This window comes from Artibeus jamaicensis, unplaced genomic scaffold, assembly GCF_021234435.1.
Source record: "Artibeus jamaicensis isolate MK-2021 breed Jamaican fruit bat unplaced genomic scaffold, CSHL_Jam_final contig_240, whole genome shotgun sequence".
Classification (NCBI taxonomy): Eukaryota; Metazoa; Chordata; class Mammalia; order Chiroptera; family Phyllostomidae; genus Artibeus; species Artibeus jamaicensis.
In genome coordinates, this window is record NW_026521506.1 from 794,731 (window position 1) to 814,296 (window position 19,566).

General features: G+C 38.8%; 1 non-coding gene across 1 annotated transcript; it reads left to right on the forward strand.

Moving 5' to 3' along the window:
- The first annotated feature begins 10,798 nt into the window (after positions 1-10,798).
- On the forward strand, positions 10,799-10,905 carry LOC119054257 (U6 spliceosomal RNA). Its single transcript, XR_005083483.1, has one exon. It is a non-coding gene; the product is annotated as a U6 spliceosomal RNA (small nuclear RNA).
- Positions 10,906-19,566: the final 8,661 nt, after the last annotated feature.

The following is a 19,566-nucleotide window of genomic DNA, read 5'->3' on the forward strand; positions in this document are numbered from 1 at the left end:
CTCCAACATTTGTTGTTTGTTGCTTTGTTTATGACAGCCATCCTGACTGCTGTAAAGGGGTATCTCATTGTGGTTTTAATTTGCATCTCTCTGATAGCTAACGATATTGAGCATCTCTTCATGTGTCTCCAAATGTTCTGTATGTCCTCCTTGGAGAAGTGTTTGTTCAAGTCCATTTCCCATTTTTTAATTGGGTTGGGTGTCTTAGAGTGGAGTCATTTAAGTTCTTTGTATATTTTGGAGATTAAACCTTTGTCTGAGGTATCATTGGCAAATATGTTTTCCCATACAGTTGGTTGTCTTTTTAATTTAATACTGTTTTCTTTAGCCATGCAGAAGCTTTTTACTTTGATGAGATCCAATTTGTTTATTCTTTCCTTTACATTCCTTGCTCTAGGGGACATATCAGTAAAGAAGTCGCTGCGTGAAATATCTGAGATTTTCTTGCCAATGTTCTCCTCTAGGACTTTAATGGAGTTATGACTTACATTTAAGTCTTTTATCCACCTTGAATTTATTTTGGTGTATGGTGTAAGTCTGTGCTCAAGTTTCATTTTTTTTGCACGTAGCTGTCCAGTTCTAGCAACACCATTTGTTGAAGAGGCTTTCTTTACTCCATTTTATGTTACTGCCCCATTTGTCGAATATTAATTGACTGTAGAAGTTTGGGTTGATTTCTGGGCTCTCTGTTCTGTTCCATTGGTCTATGTGCCTGTTTTTATACCAGTACCAGGCTGTTTTGATTACAGTGGCCTTGTAATACAGTTTGATATGAGGTATTGTGATCCCCCCTACTTTGTTCTTCTTTCTCAGAAGAGCAGCTGCTATTCGGGCTCATTTATGGTTCCATATAAATTTTTGAAGTGCTTGTTCTATGTCTGTGAAATATGCCATTGGTACTTTAATAGGTATTGCATTGAATCTGTATATTGCTTTGGGTAGTATGGACATATTGATGATGTTAATTCTTCCAATCCATGAACACGGTATATGTTTCCATTTGTTTGTGTCTTCCTTGATTTCCTTTTTCAGGGCTGTGTAGTTTTCTGCATACAGGTTTTTTACCTCCTTAGGTAGCTTTATTCACAGATATTTTATTTTTCTTTTTGCTATATCACATGGGATTTTTTTCTTTATTTCTGCTTCTGCTGATTTACTGTTGGTTACAAAAATGCCTTTGATTTCTGGATATTGACTTTGTATCCTGCTGTTTTGCCAAACTCATTAATTAGTTTGAGCAGTTTTTGGGGAGAATCTATAGGATTTTCTATGTACACTATCATGTCATCTGCAAACAGTGACAGTTTTGTTTCCTCCTTTCCTATTTGGATGCCTTTTATTGCCTTTCCTTGCCTGATTGCTGTGGCTAAAACTTCCAATACTATATTGAATAGAAGTGGTGAAAGTAGACAACCTTATCTTGTTCCTGATCTTAGTGGAAAAGCTTTTAGTTTTTGCTCATTGAGTATGATATTGGCTGTAGGTCTCTCATATATGGCCTTTATTATTTTGAGAAATGCTCCCTGTATTCCCACTTTGCTGAGTGTTTTTATCATAAATGGGTGTTGTACCTTATCGAAAGCTTTTTCCGCATCTATTGATATGATCATGTGGTTTTTGTCTTTGCTTTTGTTTATGTGATGTATTACATTTACTGATTTGTGAATATTGAACCATCCTTGCATCCCTGGGATGAATCCCACTTGATCATGATGTATGATCTTTTTGCTATATTGTTGGATGCGATTTGCCAATATTTTGTTGAGGATTTTTGCATCTGTATTCATCAGCGATATTGGCCTGAAGTTTTGTTTCTTTGTTGTATCTCTATCTGGTTTTGGAATTAAGCTGATGCTGGCTTCATATAAAGAATTTGGTAGTTTTCCATCCTTCTGGATTTTTTGGAATAGTCTGTGGAGAATAGGTGTGAGCTCTTCCTTAAATGCTTTGTAGAATTCTCCTGTGAAACCATCTAGTCCAGGGCTTTTGTGTGATGGGAGTTTTTTGATTACTGCTTCAATTTCTTTTGCTGTTATTGGTGTATTTAGATTTTCTGCTTCTTTTTCACTGAGTTTTGGAAGATTGTATTTTTCTAGAAATGTATCCATTTCCTCTAGGTTTTCAAATTTCTTGGCATACAATTCTTCATAGTAATTTCTTACAATCCCTTCTACTTCTGTGGTATCAGTTGTAATCTCTCCTTTTTCAATACTGATTGTGTTTATTTTTGTCCTCTCTCTTCTTTTCTTGATGAGCCTGCATAAATTCTTGTCTATTTTGTTTATCTTCTCAAACAACCAACTCCTGGATTCATTGATCCTTAAAATTGTGCTTTTAGTTTCTTTGCCATTTAATGCTGCTCTAATCTTGGTTATTTCCTTCCTTCTGCTTGCTCTGGGCTGTCTTTGTTGTTGTTCCTGCAGTTCTTGCAGGCATAGGGTTATGTTGTTTGTTTGAAATGCTTCTATTTTCTTTAAGTAGGCCTGTATTGCTATAAACTTCCCTCTCAGGACTGCCTTCGCTGTGTCCCATAAGTTTTGGGGTGTTTTGAGATCATTTTCATTTGTTTCCAGAAATGTTTTGATTTCTTCCCTAATTTCATTACTGACCCATTGGTTGTTTAATAGCATACCATTCAGTCTCCATGATTTTGGGTGCCTTCTGTTTTTTAGTTTGGGGTCCCTTTCTAATTTCAGTCCCTTGTGATCAGAGAAGATGCTTGGTATGATTTCAATTTTCTTTACTTTGTTGAGGCTTGTTTTGTGTCCTATCATGTGGTCTATCTTTGAAAATGTTCCATGTGCATTTGAAAAGAATGTGTATTTAGCTTCTTTGGGTTGAAGGGCTCTATATATATCAGTTAAGTCCATTTCATCTAAGGTGTTGTTTAATGCCACAATATGTTTGTTGATAATTTTTTGGAAGATCTGTCCAGTTTTGATAGTGGGGTGTTCAAATCCCCTACTATAATTGTGTTGTTGTCAATATCTTTCTTGAAGTCCTCTAAGATTTTCTTGATATATTTGGGTGCCCCTATGTTTGGTGCATATATGTTTACAATGTTAATGTCTTCTTGGTGGATTCTTCCCTTGAGTATAATGAAATGACCTTCTGGGTCTCTCTTTATAGCCTTTTTTTTGAAGTCTATTTTGTCTGATATGAGAATTGCTACCCCAGCTTTTTTTTCCTTGTCCCTTTGCTTGGAAAACTTGTTTTCAGCCTTTCACTTTTAGTCTGTGATGGTCTTTTGTCCTGAGTTGGGTCTCTTGTAGGCAGCATATGTGTGGGTCATGCTTTCTTATCCATTGAGCTATTCTGTGCCTTTTGATTGGAGCATTGAATCCATTTACATTTAAGGTTATTATTGATAGGTACTTATTCATTGCCATTTTTGTACCTGTGTTCCTCTCTGTCTCCCTCTTATCCTTCCTTCCCTTAAAGCAGTCCTTTTAGTATTTCTTGTAGAGCTGGTTTGTTGGAGGCGTATTATTTTAGACTTCTTTTTTCTTGGAACCTCTTTATTTGGCCACCTATCTCGATTGAGAGCCTTGCTGGGTAAAGTAGCCTTGGTTGTAGGCCTCTGGTTCTCATTACTTGAAATATTTCTTGCCATTCTCTTCTTGCTTGAAGTGTTTCCATTGAGAAGTCAGTAGCTAACCTTATTGGGGCTCCCTTGTATGTTATTTCTTTTTTCTCCCTTGCTGCTTTTAAGATTCTCTCTTTGTCTTGGAATTTTGCCATTTTCATGATGATGTGTCTTGAAGTGGGCCTCCTTGGGTTCTTCTTGGTTGTGACTCTCTGTGATTCCTGGATTTGTGAGACTTTTTCTCTTATCAAATTAGGAAAATTTTCTCTCATTACACGTTCAAATACGTTTTCTATCCCTTGTTCTTCTTCTTCTCCTTCTGGTATTCCTATTATTCGGATATTATTACGTTCATATTGTCTTGCATTTCTCTTAATCCCTCTTCATTCTTTCTGAGCCTCTTTTCATTTTCTTGCTCTTTCTGTGAGATGCTTTCTACCTTGTCGTCCGACTCACTAATCCTATCCTCCGCTTCATCTATCTTACTTTGGAAACTCTCTACTGTGTACTTCAATTCGGAAATTGTGTTCTTCATTTCCTCTTGTCTCTTGCTGATAATTTCCATTTCCTTTTTGATGTTGCTTTAGTTTGCAGAGAGATCATTATAGTTCCCCTGTAGTTTCTGGTAGTTCACTGTGAGTTCTTTGAATTTCGTAATAATCAGTGCTTTGAATTCACTGTCTGATAGTTGATCAGCGTCTATTTCATCTAACATTCTTTCTGAAGTTTCTGCTTTTTCTTTCATTTGGGGATTGTTTCTTTGTCTTCCGTTTGTTTGAGACTCTCCTTGTTAGTCTCTGCTTCTAAAATTGATCTGTTCTGAAACCCTGGTTTTATGGTGTAAACTTCTGTGGTATGATCCTTGTGAAGTTCAGTGGTGCAGACTCCTTGAATTTTTTTGATGTTCTTCATCTGCACCTACACTCACGCTGGTCCTTGTGCTGGTGTCTGTGTTGGTCGCCTACCACTGCTGAATGTTCCGGCTCTAGTAGCCGCCTCCTCAAGCACCCAGGCCCGTTACTACGGCAGCGGTACAGAGGCTGGCAATGTCCTGGCTCCCGTATCCGGCTCTCTCTGCTGCCCAAGGCTGTCACAGGGGTTTGGAGTGTCCCGATTTCTGTACCTGACTCCCCGGAGTCTAGTCCTGTCTCTATGGCTTGGCACAGAGGCTTAGAATGTCCCAACTCCCGTACCTGATTCCCCAGTGTCCAGTCCCGTCGCTATGGCAGCAGCACAGTGGCTGAGAACGTCCCAGTTCCTGTAGAGGGCTCCTCTGCCACCCAGGGCTGTCTCAGGGGTTTGGAGAGTCCCGGCTTCCGTGCCTGACTCCCCGGCATCCAGTCCTGTTGCTATGGCAGTGGCACAGGATCTGAGAACCTCCTGGCTCCTGTAGCTGACTCCTCTGCTGTGTCACAGGGGTTTGAAGAGTCCCGGCTTCTGTACCTGACTCCCCGGAGTCCAGTCCCATCGCTATGGCAGCGGCACAGGATCTGTGAACGTCCCGGCTCCCGTCGCTGGCTCCTCAGGGCTCAGGCCTGTCTCTATTGGCGGGGTCACAGGGGCCTTTGGTGTCCCAACCCCTGCAACTGACCTTTCCGTTGCCCAGGCCGGTAACTATGGCATCAGCACAAGGGCCAAGAATGTCTCCGCTCCGGTTCCTGACTCCTCTGTCTCCCAGGACCGTCACAGGGGCTTGGAGTGTCCAGCTTCCGTACCTTACTCCCCGGCTCCCAGGCCTGTTGCTCTGGCGGCAGCACAGGGGCAGCGTGAGACCCAGCTCCAGTAGCTGACTCTGCTGCCGTCTGGTGTTTCAGCATCGGTCACAATCTCTGGTCTTTTAATTTCATAAATGCTGGGTAACCAATGGTTTATTGTGCTGTTTCTCTATAGATCTGCCAGGATTTTCACCCATGAGTACAGGAGCTAGTATCAGCTCCATCTGACTCCGTCGCCATCTTCCCAGCATCCTGAAAATATATTTTTAAAATATTTTAAAAAGTGGTACATTAGTACAGTGGAATACTATGTAATAAAAGTAACATACTGGTACATGGAACGACATGAGTTAACTTCAGAACATTAAACTCAGCAAAAAAAACCAGAAACCAAAGAATACATATTGTTCCACTCCATTTAAAGGAAATAATACAATAAACAAAATTTATCTTTATTAATAGCAAGTAGGTCAGTGGTTGTCTGATGGCAGCAATGGGGTGGGTGTTGATTGCAAAGAGGCTGTAGGGAACTTTTAGTTGTGTGGAAATGTTCTATATCTTTATTGTGGTGTATAACAGTGCACACATTTGTCAAAATTCATTTAACTGTACACTTAAGTGGGTACATTTTATTGTTATATTCAAATAAAGTTGAGTTTAAAAGAAAGCAATGCTGATTGGAAGTTATTTGTGGGTGATTGAGGTTTATCTTTTTGTTAGCCTCATTGTTAGGTGGCAACATACTTTTTTTAAAATAAGGGGACCACTAAATGTCACTAGGTCCTCCCAAAACAATATAACTTTTTATGGAAACAATTCCTTTTTTTATGTAGTTGTATCATTGTTTTATGTAAATTCTAATTATATTTTACAATTACTATTATACATGTGAGTGGTATACAACTGAGTTGGGAACTAAAATAGTTGAATCTTAAGCATACAATTCAACCGTTAGAAATTGAAGTGTGAATGAATCCTACAGCATAGCGTATATGCTATAAGCGTTTGTCATTCTCAGGGTATCAGTATGTTTTCCAGAGGAGACTGAGAGTTTCACTTAACCTCATTAGTTAGCTAAGTAGAGTCGGTTACCAGAGCTATGAAATCTAGGTAGCCATGGAACAGTTTGTAACAGGTGAATGCTGGTTTTTGCCACTAGGATGGTGATCCAGGGAAACACTTTTGTCCTGAGATAGATGACTGGTATTGAAGAGAAACAAATATAAAATCTCCTGCCAACCCAGTAACACCTCTCCACAAAATGTAGAAAATAATGAAATAGTATTATTACTGAATGTGTTAAACCAGACTGTGATGCATCATCAAAGGCAATCCCCTAAAGAAGCTGTAAAGACAAAAAAGAAATCTCACCCTTTTATATAGCCAGGCAGATAGAATCCATTATATACATGTTAATTATCTTTATCCAAAGGAAAATAAATAGGAAAAATAAGAAAGGTACTCTTAAGAAAATACGGCACTACCCCTCTTGATGTTCATTTTTCAAAGAGGTGGCTCCTTGGCCCCCGAAAATGACAGTCTTTGAATGCAAAACAGGTGAGAAGCTTACTTATCATTTATATACATCTCGAAGAGGTAGAGATAGCATTTATAATCTCAAATTTTCTGATGAAAATGCTAAAAGAAAAGGGAGGGGGAGAAAAGTTCTTATTTGTACTAGAGAAAATTTTAAATTACATTTCAGATTTGTAGTTACCCTTACAATTTTCTATTTCTGTTACTATTTACTAAAAAAACTACAGTTTTCTAATTATCTACACATTGCCATTTCTGTTTTCTCAAGCAGCAATCTATATAACCATCAAATCAATTAGTAAGATAAAAAACCAAACAAGTTATCAGAACTATAATATAATAAATTAAAAATTATAATACTTGTCTTGGGGACAATTTTGAAATATAACATACCAGTGTTATAACATACCAATGGTGATTGGTTAAAGCAGGTTCTTGTTTAACAATGCACAAAAATTATCCTTCATCATACTTTAATTTTACAAACTATTGTGATATCTTTGTGCTTTCAAAGAATTCACTACTTGAGTATTATTTTGTAATTTTAAAATTATATCCCATCCATGCCTAATGAGTTGTTTAACTGTAGAGCCTGATAATCTAAATTTTTTAAATCTTTTTTTAAGATTTTATTTATTTGTCTTTAGAGGAGGGAAGGAGAGAGGGAGAGAAATATTAATGTATGGTTGATACATTCGTGTGGTGTCTCATGCATCCCCTGCTGGGAACTGGTCCACAACCTAGGCATGTGCCCTGACTGGGAATCAAACCTTGGTTGTTTGGTCCGCAGGACCTCGCTTGGTCCACTGAGCTACACTAGCCAGGGCCTGATAATCTAAATTTTTAACTAAAGTTTTCTTAAGGCCCAATGAGTTTCCCCTCAGTTCTTATCTGTCACAGAAGTAACATTACAATTATAGGATAAACTAGGCCCTTCTGTAATTCTTCCATCTTCCCAAATAATTTCTCCCAGATACAAACACAAAGACACCCCTGGTCATTCTCTAATATCAAAATCCTACTTATGAGGAATCCATTGAAGGGTACATATTGAACTCTAAAAACTTATTGGGAGTACAGAAAGAAAGAGCAGTATAACCATATGTTTGGTTTCTTGTAAAATCTGAATCTTATTGTAACAAATTACTATGATGAATAAGATAACAAGGCAGTCTGAGAATAGTAGTATGTTTTTAAGAATACCTCCTTTCAGCCAAGTTCAGTACCAATAGGTTTACAGTTGTATGTGAAACACAGAATTAATAAAGCTACTCTAATAGTCATAACCTGCATGGGTTTTTTCATATGAAAAACTGTAAACCTACTTTTGCCAGTCCCTGTATATCAGTTATTCTAGAAAATTTAAGCATCAAATCCTTTGGGAACCACAGTTCAGTGCTCCTGAATATGAATCCATCTGGGTATTCTTTCACTTTCATATGATCAGCAGCACTTGAAGTGGTCTCTCTGCATAGTGACAGCTCGTCTTTCCTCTAAGCCAGTTTTATGTAAAATAAATGGTCTGGTTTGATAGGTGTGGCTGACTTATTCCTGTAGGTCCCTCCAGGCAATTGACTTTATATCTCATGGTTTTCAGGGAAGAAATAAGCCAATTTAAGTACTGAACATGAATATGAGAAGATTCAGTTAAGTTAGGCAGAGGAAGTGATTTCAGACCCAAATTCACAGCCCTGCCAAATAGAAATTCAAATGATTGCTTGCAAGAGTAACTCTTTAAAAAAATTTTTCTTTCTTTTTAAAAATTTATTTAATTGTTGTTCAAGTACAGTTTTCTGTCTTTTACTCCCATCCCAGCCCACACCCCAGTCCTCCCCACCTCCCTCCCATTCCCCCCCCTTAGTTATTGTCCATGTGTCCTTTAAACTAGTTCCTGTAAATCCTTGTCCTTTTCCCCTGACATTCCCTCCCCTCTCCCCTCTGGTCACTGTCTGCTTATTTTCTATTTCAGTGTCTTTGGTTATATTTTGCTTGCTTGTTTGTTTTGTTGTTTAGCTTCTTGTTAAAGGTGAGATCATATGGTATTTGTCTTTCACCCCCTGGCTTATTTCACTCAGCATAATGCTTTCCAGTTCCATCCATGCTGTTGAAAAGGGTAGGACCTCCTTTTTTATCTCTGCTGCATAGAATTCCATTGTGTATATGTACCATAGTTTTTGGATCCATGCACTTACTGATGGTCACCTAGGTTGCTTCCAACTCTTGGCTATTGTAAACTGTGTTGCTATGAACATTGGGGTGTATAGGTTCTTTTGGATTGGTGTTTCAGAGTTCTTAGGATATAATCTTAGCAGTGGAATTGCTGGGTCAAAAGGCAGATTCATTTTTAGTTTTCTGAGGAAATTCCACAGTGGTTGTACCAGTCTGCAATCCCACCAACAATGGATTAGCGTCCCTTCTTCTCCAAAACCTCTCCAACACTTGTTTGTTGCTCTGTTTATGATGGCCATTCTGATTGATGTCAAGTGGTATCTCATTGTGGTTTTAATTTGCATCTCTCTGATAGCTAGTGATATTGAGCATCTTTTCATGTGTCTCTGGATCTTCTGTATGTCCTCCTTGGAGAAATGTCTGTTCAAGTCTTTTGACCACAATTGGTTTGCTTGTCTCAGAGTGGGGTCTTGTGAGTTCTTTATATATTTTGGACATTAAACTTTTGTCTGAGGTATCAATGACAAATATGTTTTCCCATATAGTTGGTTGGTTGTTGGTTGTCTTTTTAATTTAATACTGTTTTCTTTTTTTTTTTTAAGATTTTATTTATTTATCTTTAGAGGGGAAGGGAAGGAGAGAGGGAGAGAAACATCAGTGTATGGTTGCCTTTTGTGCCTCCCCTGCTGGGAACTGACCTGCAGGGAACTGGCCTGCAACCCAGGCATGTGCCCTGACTGGGAATCGAACCGCGATCATCTGGTTCGCAGGCCTGCGCTCAATCCACTGAGCTATACCAGCCAGGGCTGTTTTCTTTAACCATGCAAAAGCTTTTAATTTTGATGAGATCCCATTTGTTTATTCTTTCCTTTATATTCCTTGCTCTAGGGGACATATCAGTAAATATGCTGCTGCGTGAAATATCTGAGATTTTCTTGCCGATGTTCTCCTCTAGGACTTTAATTGTGTGATGGCTTATATTTAAGTCTTTTATCCACCTTGAATTTATTTTGGTGTATGGTGTAAGTTGGTGCTCAAGTTTCTTTTTTGTTTGTTTTACACGTAACTGTGTATTTCTCCCAACGCCATTTGTTGAAGAGGCTTTTTTTAGTCCATTTTATGTTATTGCCCCCTTGTCAAATATTAATTGACCATAGAGACTTGGATTTACATACCTTTTAAAGAGGCAGAACTAGCATTTATAATCTCAAGTTTTCTGAAGGAAATGCTAAAATAAAAGTGGGAGGAGGTAAGTACATTTTTGGCATTAGAGAAAATTTTAAATTGATTTCTTCAGATTTTTATTTACCCTTACACTGGCAAAGAAAAACTGAGGTTACAGTCCCAGAGGACCTATAACACATAATAAATTACCAGACAGGGAATAAGAAAAGGCCTTAGTAACTGGATCTCTAGAATATGAGGTGAGCACTAGTTCTCAGGTGTTAAAAACAAGACGACAAAATGGAGTTACTTGTGCTAAGCCTTGCGTCACCAAACCAAGACTTAATTACAGTTTTGGCTTTCTGTGAATGGAATTTTAAACTTTCCAAACAGTAATAGCCTGATCAGTACTAGTTAGGTAATCTTCCTGATAGGCCCGTACTATCTCCTAAAGGAAAGTAACCTTACCATAACCAATCTGCTTTTATGCCTGGTATAACTCCCTTGTTCCTCCTTCCTTCTGCCTATAGAAGTTTTCCTTTTTTTTTTTTTTTTACACTTCTTGGAGCTCCTTTCTTTTCTTTTTTTAAATTTAACTATTATTCAAATACAGTTTTCTGTCTTTTACATGCTTGCTTCGGCAGCACATATACTAAAATTGGAATGATACAGAGAAGATTAGTATGGCCCCTGTGCAAGGAGCTCCTTTCTATCTGCTAGATTGAATGCTGCCCTATTCAAATTGATTTTTCCTTATATAAACACAATTTTTAACATGCCTCACTTTATTTTTTAACACAGCAAAGGGGCAATGCCCCATTATAACTGAGGCATAAGGTCAGGGTTGGAGTAGCAAGAAGGATTTGATGCTGTGTTTGACATACGTAGGTTAGAGCTGCTTGAATACTTCTGATTTGTGTGGCTTCTAGACTACAGGTCAGGGATCAGCCTGCAGATAATCCAAAAGCAATTCGAGTCTAGATACAAGGACATTAAAAGTTACAGAGAAAGCCCTGGCTGGTGTAGCTCAGTGGATTGAGCGCAGGCCTGCAAACCAGAGGATCGTGGTTCAATTCCCAGTCAGGGCATATTCCTGGGTTGTAGACTGGTTCCCTGCAGGCCAGTTCCCAGAAGGGGATGCACGAAAGGCAACCATACATTGATGTTTCTCTCCCTCTCTCCTTCCCCTCTAAAGATAAATAAATAAATAAAATCTTTAAAAAAAGTTACAGAGAGATAGACTTATATACAAAAGCCTTTTTGTTTTCTTACAACCATATTAAAATTATTCCTTTTACCCAGGTTAACAAAATATATCTGAAGGAAAACTAAGCATTTGGTTTAATAAAAACAATACTTTTTAAAGTAGAATATAATTTTTTAAGGAAATAATATTGCTAATGGTCACATATGGATCAATTTACTACACTGGAACAACAAAATCTTAGAGGATATTTATGCTCAAGTAAGTCATTTATTTTCACTATAGTAAAGGTGCTTGAACTCATCCCTAAGATCAAGATTTAAAACCATTTTAATAGATAAGACTTTGTATTTCATAGCCACTTCTGTAAAGAGGTGCTTTTCCTTCACCCAAAGGTCAAAGCTTGTAAGAAGTTTGACAACATTTACTTTTTTCTCATTATGCCTTCTATTCAAAATAATATTATTATTAGTAATATAGTTTATATCTTGTCTGACCTGGATGATGCAGTCCAAGAAGTGTAGTTTGAGAAGACAAACCTTACATTCATTGAGAAAGGGATGATTTTCTGGGTGCAAGCCACATACCATGACTCACTTCCCCTAGTTACATAAATAGAGGGCTCAGAGTTCCTTGGTCTTCAGTGAACTGGGGTAAAGAATGAAAGGGATGGTGAGAAGGATGTGTATTTACAAATGAAGTATTCTGCTGAGGTGGAGCAGGTCCTGGAGGAAGATATTTCATATAAGGTGCCATCTGAGCAATAATATGCCTATGAAGAGGGTGGTAGAATAGAAAGCATTGGTGGACCTGAAGCCTGTTTATGAATCAAGTGAGAAACATCCACAGCCTGGGGAGGATGTGGGATTTGATGGCTTGTTGTAAATGGAGAAGATAATATGGTACAGAATGCTGTTCTGGAGACATAACATGATGAGAGTTCAATATTGCTGGTTGGCTCTGATATTCAGAATGATGGTGAACAGATGTAGAGGAAGGCAGTGATGGTGCTTGCCTGAATTTGAGTGATTCTAAATAGGGAGTTATTCAATTGCTGTTTTCTTGTTGAAACAGTTTTTCTGATCACAAAAGGAGGTAGAGGTGAGGCCAAGGACAATAAATTTGGGCAGATGAGCACTCATGTCTTCTTATGGCTGATTGTAGGACTCTGGCACATGTTGCAAAGGAGGTGGTAGTATAGTATAACGTACTACTTTGGTGGAATACAGTTCATTTCTGTTGTCATTATGAAATGATCAGAGATTTCCTTTGGTGGTAGGGCAATGTGCAGAACAAACATTTTTTCTTTCTGTTTTTAACAAGTGTTTTTAAAAAAGAAATAGGCAAAGCCAGCTTTCTTTTCAGAATCAAAACACAGATCAAATGGAAACATTTTGGTATTTAACCTTCACAAGTTTGAGCCTCCACAAACAGTGCAACGAAGTTTTACAGTTTCAACAGCCCTTCTACATATGCTCCACCTTCTTCTCTATCTTGGTTCCAAGTTTTATCTCCCAGAATGAACATTTTCAACTTAAATATAGACAACAAGATTTTAAACTCTCATATGGTGTAAATTGATATGAGCATCCAAGTTTCTCTGAGATAAATAGGTTCTCTTACCTTTTTTAACACTGCAACACATGAAGAGAGAACCTTGTGTGTGTACCTCAATTTGCTCCACAGGATTATCACAGCATGGACACACCCTATCACCTTCTTTTCTATAGAAAACAGCACACCTACAGCAAAAAGCGTGCTTGCATGGAATCATCTACCCATAGATTTTAATGGATGAGTTGCATTCTTCACAGAAACGAATTGGTGTATCACCCTTTTTACCTAGGATGTTGGTCTTAAAGTCCCAAAGAAGATTTTGAGGAGATATTTGATCATATCTAAACAATTTCCCCCCTGCAGAGCTGTAATATTCTTCTTTTCTGGAATGAAGTCCTTTGTTGGCTCACTCCATGATTCGACTTGCAGGGTACACTGGGAACAGAGGTGAACCTCACTGACTCAGGGAGTGAGCATATGCATCCTATCTATGCTGTGGGCCCCAGGAGGTGTAAGTGAGCTTGTGTTACCCCAGATTTGATGTATTCTTATCTAGCCCCATTGCAGCGAGTGCATCAGGCAGGAGAAAGAGCAAGCAAATGAAGAGTTTCAGTGTTGAGATGGCTTAGGCTGCTCTTACACTGCAAAGAAAAGTAGCCTTTAACAGGAAAGAGACTGATCCAGAATGGGCTGTGGGGAAAGAGGATGCAGAGGCACTAGTACCTAAAATCATAAGCTCTAGTCAGGTAAGGCAGCCATCTTGGTTTTGAAGGATTTTTCTTTTAGACATGATATTTTTATTTTTTATTATAAGGTTTTGGAAAATATGATTTCACAAAACATATGAAGTTACAAATACAGATGAGGCAAGATGGCGACGGAGTAGGACGGAGCAGAATCCAGTTCCTTGTACACAAGGGAGAGAAACCTGTGGGCAGAGGAGAAGCCAGCAAGCCAGCAGTTGCCCAGCATATATTAAAATAAGGGACCAGAAATCTCCATGGTCACAGAGGAACCAGACAGTAGGTAGACAATAGTGGTACAGTAGAGTCTCGGGGATGGAGCAAAGAGAGGAACAGCAGGGAATCTGGGGAGTGCGCAGTCCGGGGACTAGTGCTTGGTGCACGGCACCCCTTGATGAGCGCCCAGCATTCTGGTCCAGTGACCCTGCGCAAACCCCTATTTTGGATTCGTCTGGAGGCTGCAGCCTCCCAAAACAAAGTCAGGAGCTGAAGAGATTTCGGCTGGTGCATGGTTGGGGGGCCAGCGCTGATTGCCGGGCATGCTTGCGCCAGTGCCCTGAGCTGCTCCCTCCCTAGGATTTTTCGGCCGGGTCTGCCAAGGGACCCAAATAAAGACAGGAGCAGAAGAAATTTCGGCCGGTCCACAGTTCAGAGGATCAGTACACAACCTGCAGCGTGCCTTGATGGGCGAGCGCACCGCTGGAGCACAAATTTTCGTTGGCGCCTAGCCCTCAGATCGGCTCCCAGCTTTCAGTTCATTTCCCTCGGACTATCTGGAAGCGATGGGCCTGCCTAGGGGTTCTGGGGAAAGAGCTGAGATCCTCAACTCCCTCCCTTTCTGGCCAAGCAAGGTTGGGTGCCAGGAGAGACTTGTTTGCTAGAGTTTATAGAGAGGGTGCTGAGGACTCTGTGCTTGCCAGCCCTGGAGATCTGATAGGTACAGTGTGGGGACCTGAATCCAATAGACACAACTGCCTGGTAGGCACCACACCCAAGCTGGCAGCAAACCCAAGGTTGGGCAGAGGGCCTGGAGCTTCCCCACAGAACGGAGCAGGTCTGTGCTCTGTGCTTGATGCATTGGGAACCAGGCAACTTGGCCAGCACAAGCACCTGCACGCACCCTGCAACACAACTAACAGTGGTAACACCTGGGAAAAGAGCGCTGAGAGGAAGTACTAGTTCCCCAATGTAGGGAGATGGGGAGAGGTGCCAAGTGTCTGGCTCCTGAGAGGGGCTGGCTGAAAAAATCACAACAATCGACCCTCAGCCAACTGTAGCCAGAAAAACTGGTTTGGCCAGTTTGAAACCAAAAAGCAAAGTCCCCCCCCCCCCTTTTTTTTTGTTTTCTTTCTCTCTTTTCTTTTTTTTAAATTTTAGTTTACTTTATTTTATTTTTTTATTCTTTTTTTAACTTTTCTTTCTTTTTCCTTTCCCTTTTTTATCTTTTTGCTTTTTTAAAGTAATCTGTTATTTCTTTTGAAGTTTATTGTTTTATCTTCGGATACTTTTGTCCTCCTTTTTGGATTTTCTGTTTTATTCCTTCTTCATTTCTTTCCAAACTTATCGCTCTTTCCTCCATTCCACTACCTTCCTTTTTTCTTCCTTTTATCTCTTTCCTTGTCTTTTCTTTCTTTTACACACAAGAGACAAAAACAAATTCAAAATATGAAAAAGCTAGAGCTGGACCAATAGAAGACGCCTCCGAATAGTAGAGTCAGAGAGACAAATTGCACTTCGCTGCAGGAAAGAAGCCACAAGTTGCTGCATATTTGAGTAGGAGGAAGCAGAGAATGACAGGATAACTGAAAGAGACTGCACCACTGAATTTCACAAGCATTCCACCACAAAAGATCACACCATTAACCCATGGAGTCAAAACAGATCAATCTAAGAAGTTGAGGCTAACAAGAAGAGTCTCACAAACAATAGGAAGACAAAGAAACAATCCCCAAATAAAAGGGAAGGAGCAACCCTCAGAAAGAATATTAGATGAAATAGAGGCAAGTCAACTATCAGATACTGAATTCAAAGCACTGGTTATCACGAAGTTCAAAGAGCTCACAATGAGCTACCAGAAACTACAGGGGAGCTGCAACAATCTCAACGCAAACTATATCAACATGAAAAAGAAAATGGAAACCATTACCAAGGGCCAAGAGGAAATGAAGAATACAATTTCTGAATTGAAGAACACAGTTGAAAGTATTAAAAATAGAGTTAATCAGATATAAGATCGGAATGGTGAGTTGGACGACAAAGTAGAAAGCATCTCGCAGAAAGAAGAGGAAAGGGAAAAGAGGCTCAGAAAGAATGAAGAGACATTAAGAGAAATGCAAGACAATATGAAAGGTAATAATATCCTAATAATAGGAATACCAGAAGGAGAAGAAAAAGAACAAGAACAAGAGATAGAAGAAGTACTTGAAAGAGTAATGAGAGAAAACTTCCCTAATTTGATGAGAGAAAAAGTCACACAAATCCAGGAATTACACAGAGTCCCAATCAAGAGGAATCCAAGGAGGCCCATTTCAAGACACATCATCATTAAAATGACAAAATTCCAAGACAAAGAAAGAATCTTAAAGGCAGCAAGGGAGAAAAAGGAAGTAACATATAAGGGAGTCCCAATACAGTTAGCTGCTGACTTCTCAATGGAAACACTCCAAGCAAGAAGAGAATGGCAAGAAAGATTCCAAGTAATGAGAACCAGTGGGCTACAACCAAGGCTACTTTACCCAACAAGGCTCTCAATCAAGATAGAAGGCCAAATAAAGAGCTTCCAAGACAAAAGAAGTCTAAAAGAATATGCTTCCACCAAACCAGCCCTACAAGAAATACTAAAAGGACTGCTTTAAGGAAAAGAAGGAAAAGAGAGAGGAAGGGAGGAACACAAGTACAAAAATGGCAATGAAAAAGTACCTATCAATAATAACCTTAAATGTAAATGGATTCAATGCTCCAATCAAAAGACATAGAATAGCTGCATGGGTAAGAAAGCATGACCCACACATATGCTGCCTACAAGAGACCTACCTCAGGGCAAAGGTCATTACAGACTAAAAGTGAAGGGCTGGAAACATATTTACCAAGCAATGGACAAGAAAAAAAATCTGGGGTAGAAATTCTCATATCAGACAAATAGACTTCAAAAAGAGGGCCATAAAGAGAGACCCAGAAAGTCTCCTCATAATACTCAAGGGAAGAATCCACCAAGAAGATATTAACATTGTAAATATATATGCACCCAACATAGGAGCACCCAAATATATCAAGAAAATCTTAGAGGACTTCAAGAAAGATATTGACAGCAACACAATTATAGTAGGGGATTTTAACACCCCACGATCAAAAATGGACAGATGTTCCAAACAAAATATCAACTAAGATATTGTGGCTTTAAACAATACCCTAGATGAAATGGACTTAACTGATATATATAGAACCCTTCATCCCAAAGAAGCTAAATACACATCGTTTTCAAATGCATATAGAACATATTTCTTAATGGACCCCATGATAGGACACAAAACAAGCCTCAACAAATTCAAGAATATTGAAATCATACCAAGCATCTTCTCTGACCACACGGGGCTGAAATTGGAAACCAACCCCAAAGGAAAAAACCCAAAGCAACCAAAATCATGGAGACTGAATGGTATGCTATTAAACAACGAATGGGTCAAGAATGAAATTAGGGAAGAAATCAAAACATTTCTGGAAACAAATGAAAACGATCTCACAACAACCCAAAACTTATGGGACACAGCGCAGGCAGTCCTGAGAGGGAAGTTTATAGCAATACAGGCCTACCTAAAGAAGATAGAAATATTTCAAACAAACAACCTAACCCTATGCCTGCAAGAACTCGAGGAACAACAACAAAGACAGCCCAGAGTAAGCAGAAGGAAGGAAATAACCAGATCAGAGCATAACTAAATGAGATAGAGACTAAAAGTACAATCCTAAGGATCAATGAATCCAGGAGTTGGTTGTTTGAAAGGTAAACAAAATAGAGAAGCCTTTAAGTAGGCTCATCAAGAAAAGAAGAGAGGGGACTCAAACACAATCAGAAAAGAAGGAGGAGAGATTACAACTTATACTACAGAAATAGAAGGGATTGTAAGAAATTACTATGAAAAATTGTATGCCAAGAAATTTGAAAACCTGGGGGAAATGGGCACATTTCTAGAAAAATATAATCTTCCAAAACTTAATGAAAAAGAAACAGAAAATATGAACACACCAATAACAGCAAAAGAAATTGAAGCAGTAATCAAAAAACTCCCATCACACAAAAGCCCTGCACCAGATGGTTTCACAGGAGAATTCTACAGGCCTATAAGGAAGAGCTAATCTTGATTCTTCACAGATTATTCCAAAAAATCCAGAAGAATGGAAAACTCCCAAATTCTTTTTATGAAACCAGGATCATCCTAATTCTAAATCCAGATAGAGACACAATAAAGAAAGAGAACTTCAGGCCAATATTGCTGATGAACATAGACACTAAAATCCTCAACAAAATATTGGCAAATCGCATCCAACAATATATCAAAAAGATCATACACCATGACCGAGTGGGATTCATCCCAGGGATGCAAGGATGGTTCAACTTTTGCAAATCAGTAAATGTAATACATTACATAAACAAAAGCAAAGACAAAAACCACATGATCATATCAATAAATGTGGAAAAAGCTTTTGATAAGGTACAACACCCATTTATGATAAAAACACTAGCAACATGGGAATAGAGGGAGCATTCCTCAATATAATAAAGGCCACATATGAGAGACCTACAGCCAACATCATACTCAATAGGCAAAAACTAAAATCTTTTCCACTAAGATCAGGAACAAGACAAGGATGTCCACTTTCACCACTTCTATGCAATATAGTATTAGAAATTTTAGCCACAGTGATCAGGCAAGAAAAGGAAATAAAAGGCGTCCAAATAGGAAAGGAGGAAGCAAAACTGTCACTCTTTTCAGATGACATGATAGTGTACAAGGAGAATCCTATAGACTCTACCCAAAAACTGCTTGAACTAATTAAGGAATTTGGCAAAACAGCGGGTTACAAAGTCAATATCTAGAAATCAAATGCATTTTTGTATACCAACAATGAATCAGTAGAAGCAGAAATCAAGGAAAAAATCCCATTCAATATAGCAAAAAGAAAAATAAAATATCTGGGAATAAACCTAAGGAGGTAAAAAACCTTTATGCAGAAAATTACACAGCAGTGAAGGAGGAAAGCAAGGAAGACACAAACAAATGGAAACATATACCTTGTTCATGGATTGGAAGAATTAACATCATCAAAATGTCCATACTACCCAAAGCAATATACAGATTCAATGCAATACCTAGTAAAGTACCAATGGCATATTTCACAAACACAAACACTTCAAAAATGTATATTGGAACCATAAATGATCCCGAATAGCAGCTGCACTTTTGAGAAATAAGAGGAAAATAGGAGGGATAACATTACATGATATCAAACTGTATTACAAGGCCACTGTAATCAAAACAGCCTGGTACTGGCATAAAAACAGGCACATAGACCAATGTATCATAACAGAGAGCCCAGAAATCAACCCAACTCTCTACAGTCAATTAATATTTGACAAAGGGGCAGTAACATAAAATGTAGTAAAGATGGCCTCTTCAACAAATGGTGTTGGGAGAACTGTACAGCTACGTGCAAAAAAAATAAAACTTGAGCCCAAACTTACACCATACACCAAAATAAAGTTAAGATGGATAAAAGACTGAAATGTTAGCCATGACACCAGTAAAGTCCTAGAGGAGAACATGGGCAAGAAAATCTCAGATATTTCATGCAGCAACATTTTTACTGATATGTTCCCTAGAGCAAGGAATATAA